The sequence below is a fragment of the Lepidochelys kempii genome, chromosome 2 (genome assembly GCF_965140285.1).
Source record: "Lepidochelys kempii isolate rLepKem1 chromosome 2, rLepKem1.hap1, whole genome shotgun sequence".
Taxonomy (NCBI): Eukaryota; Metazoa; Chordata; order Testudines; family Cheloniidae; genus Lepidochelys; species Lepidochelys kempii.
The window spans coordinates 190656636-190660384 of NC_136381.1; the positions used below are offsets into that span (position 1 = coordinate 190656636).

The window sequence follows — 3749 nt, forward strand, 5'->3', positions numbered from 1 at the left end:
GAACTTCCTTGAGTAATGAGTGTTAGCCCATGCGACTGCTTGGAACCAAGTCACTGGGAGAGGACAGCCCCAATCACTGCACAGGAAAATCAGCTTCTACAGTAAAGGCTTGTGTGACATTGGAGTGAGCCAATATTGTGTTGTAGTAAAGGCGAGGTTTAGCTGTTTGCCTGCATGCTGAGCCTTGAGAGACCAATGGCATTGGGCATTTTTCTGAAGGAGAGCTGTGTGGGATTCGATCTATTCTGAAAAAAATCAGGATAAACCATTGTTGAATCCCAGGAAGCATTGCAGGTCACATACCATATAGGGAATCAGCCAGTCCTGGACGGCTTGGACCTTGCATGGGTCCATCTGGATCCCTTCTGGAGGTAAGATGAAGGCCCAGAACTCCACGGAGGCCTGATCGAAGGCACATTTCTCGAGCTTGACATAAAGGTCATGATGCTATAGGCATTCTAGCTGTGCCCAAGGCAAGGAGGGCCGGTAGGACGGGAATTTGCTGGGGTGTGCCAGGTATGTGCAATTGGATTGGCAGCTGCAACTGGGGAGCCCTTTGGCAGGGCTCCGGGCACGTTCCAGTCAAGACCAAAGTATGGGGGAGGCTCTTACAACAGTGTTACTTGCTCCTGTAATAGCTGGTTCTCCAAGGTCAGATGAACGACGTGGGCCTACAGGGCTTGGTTGTCTGCCTGAAGCTGAGCAGTCCACTCGAATATGTCTGGTGCTCCCCAGGCAAGGAAGTTAATACTGGAGGAACTGCACAGAACTCACCCTGTTAACTCTCTAGTCTTTGCTCGTGTCATCTGCAGTATTTTTCACATCTTGATATCAGCAGTTGTTCTACTGTTTACAGCAAAAGGTATTCTAAGCTGAAACTCAACATACACAGTACATTTTAATGTCTTTCACAACCATATGATTTCACAGGATAGTGTGTATATCCTGTCTTTCACACTGATAACATACAGTATCCTGTAAAGAACCATCCATTTCTTCATCCTAAAGCGAGTGAAAGATCAACAGTTTCTCAGTGAAGAAGAGATGGAGATACTGACAACAACACAGAACTACAGTCATGATCATGCAACACCATGTACAAATGATGCCAAACAATTTGCATCCCTGTTTCTGCCACCTATTTACTCCTTGGTGCTGATATTTGTCCTGGTGGGCAATGTTCTGGTTGTGCTGATCCTGATAAAACACAAGGGGCTGAGAAGCATGACTGACATCTATTTGCTGAATCTGGCAAATTCCAATTTACTCTTTATTCTTTCCCTGCCATTTTGGGCTTACTATGCAGCACATGAGTGGGATCTTGGAAATTCTTTCAGGGGTCCATTATGCTGGTGTTAGGTGAGAAAAGCTAAATAGGAGGCAGTTATGCCAACTGAACCAAAGTCAGGCTGCTGGGAAAGTCTCTGAAAGTAGAATGAAGGAATATATCTTTAAGTTACACAGAGTGAGAAAAAAGGGGAGGCCTGCATTCCTGCATTTTTGTACGAGATGTACTGGGATCAGTCCTTGAGATACAGAGGCGCTGTTTTCCACTCCCTGCTCTTGTGTTATGTCTGTTTTAACTCCTCGTCTCCTGGTTGACACCCATACTGTTAAGAAAATTAGTGAAGCACTACGATTTGCTAAAAGTTATCTACAATAAAGTGGGTAGATGTGCATGCATATAGAGAAAGAGGATTTTAACTAACATAGGGGAGGGGTGGGCTGCTTTATGAATAAATCTGTGCCGCGACGGGACTGTCTATAAAAACCTATGAGTTTTACTTAGAGGCTGCTGGTTCTCTCTGGAGACCGGCTGCTCTCTATTGTTGTGTGCACTCTTCAATAAAGAGCTTTGAGTTCGGACCTTGCTGGTGTTGCCTGTCTCTCTCCAGTAAGACAACGAACCGTGCCCGTCTGGGGTTTGAGTGCTCGACACTGGTTTCTGCAGTGGAAACTTTTCCATAATACTTTTGATAATAGACAGATATCTGGCAATTGTCCATGCAGCGTTTACTATAAAAGCCAGGACAGTTACCTATGGCATCCTCACAAGTGTTGTCATTTGGGGTGTTGCAATATTAGCCTCTCTTCCAGGTTTAATATTTCACACTGTTCAAAAGGAAAGCGTTTATTGGACCTACAGGTCTCATAATCCATCAGGCCATGAAACAAAATGGAGGCAATTCCTGATCTTAAAGATGAACCTCCTGGGACTTGTCATTCCACTGGTCATTATGATCATCTGCTATGCACAGATTATAAAGACATTACTGAGATGTAGTAAGGAGAAAAATATAGGGCAGTCAGGCTGATTTTTATCATAATGAGGTGTTATAGTGAAATGTCTATTTCAGTTAAACTGAGTTCTCCATTTCCATTTTTATTGTGCTGTGAATTCTTCTGCTATGGTTATTCTGCTTCTTTAATCTTTACCTGTTCCTAAAAGGTGTTTATAAAATCATTGTTTGAAAATCTACATATATTGCATATTTCTTATGGTCTTTGAGGAAAAGGGGCTTCAGCTCTGATCTCTGGGAAAGGGCAGGGATTGCTTCTTACATGGACACCAAGGGAATGCACAAAGCCACAAAGGGAGTGGAGAGGAAGTGGAGTCATGGACCAGAACCCTTCCCCCACACCAGCCCACAGAGAAATGAAACCTGCTGGGCTATGCTAAAAGATGTTGCAGCTGGTGCAGATCCTGTGCACCAAGAAGCTTGAGGAGGGATTTGGCACTTTGACCTTTGAAAACACTTTTTTTTCATATTTTCAGGAGCAAATATCAGTTTTGGTGGTTTTAAAAAATCAAGGCGGGTGCAAGTGAGTGAGGAAATATTGTCTAGCACTGGGGAACAGGCTGGATTCTCCCACAACCCAACTTTGACCACTGTACGATCTCTTGGTGCTGCTTAGGAGGTATAAAGTGACTTTAGCCAACCAGAGAATCTGGCCCTTAAAGTTTTATATCTAGAAAGTACTAAGCATTTACAATTTAACATGGAGACGTGTCTGTTGTCCTACATCCCTCTCCATGCTCCACTCCTTGCCCCCACCATTGCCCTGCCTGCCCTCGATGCCTCCTTAGGCCTTGTCTGCAGGACACAATTTTGTCAGCAAAAGGCAGCTTTTGCCGACAAAACAGTGGAGGTGTACACACTACAAAGCTATTTTTGGCTGCTTTGCCGACAAAATAAAACCACCTTGACGAGAGGCAAAGAGCTTTTTGCAGCAAAGTTAAAGTGACAAAGCGCCAGTGTAGATGCTGTCGTTCATTATGTTGACATAACTGGCCTCCCCCAGTATCCCACAATGCCTGCTGTGCCCGCTCTGCTCACTGTTTTGAACTCGACTGCCCTGCACCTGGCTGCAGACATGCGCCCCTCCCCTTTCAAAGCTCCAGGAAGTTCTGACAGCTGAACCTGCTCCTCAGCTTGAGCAGCAAAGAGCAAATCATTAGGGTGCAATCCTTCTCTTCTCCCCTGCACTGGGAACACAGCCGCAGGCAGACTGCTGCTGCGAGGAGCTGGGGGGCTGCCGTGCTGCTTTTGCTTTGACATTCCTCAGCACAGCACGGAGAGCTCACAGAGCTGTTGAGGATGCCGCTCCCGACAGCTGCGGCTAAACCCTGAGATAACTGCTGGCAACTGCAGCTACTTACTTCTTCCCCTCCCTGTTCTCACTCCACAAGCAGCTCCATGTTGGCTGGGCAAGAGCAGGGAGGACTGACAGGAGAACTGCGCTCAGTC

The 3749-nt window shown here is 45.9% G+C and overlaps 1 pseudogene; it reads left to right on the forward strand.

The window, feature by feature from the left end:
* Nucleotides 1-344: 344 nt before the first annotated feature.
* Nucleotides 345-2446, forward strand: LOC140906158 (C-C chemokine receptor type 5-like; annotated as a pseudogene).
* The last annotated feature ends 1303 nt before the right edge of the window (nucleotides 2447-3749 follow it).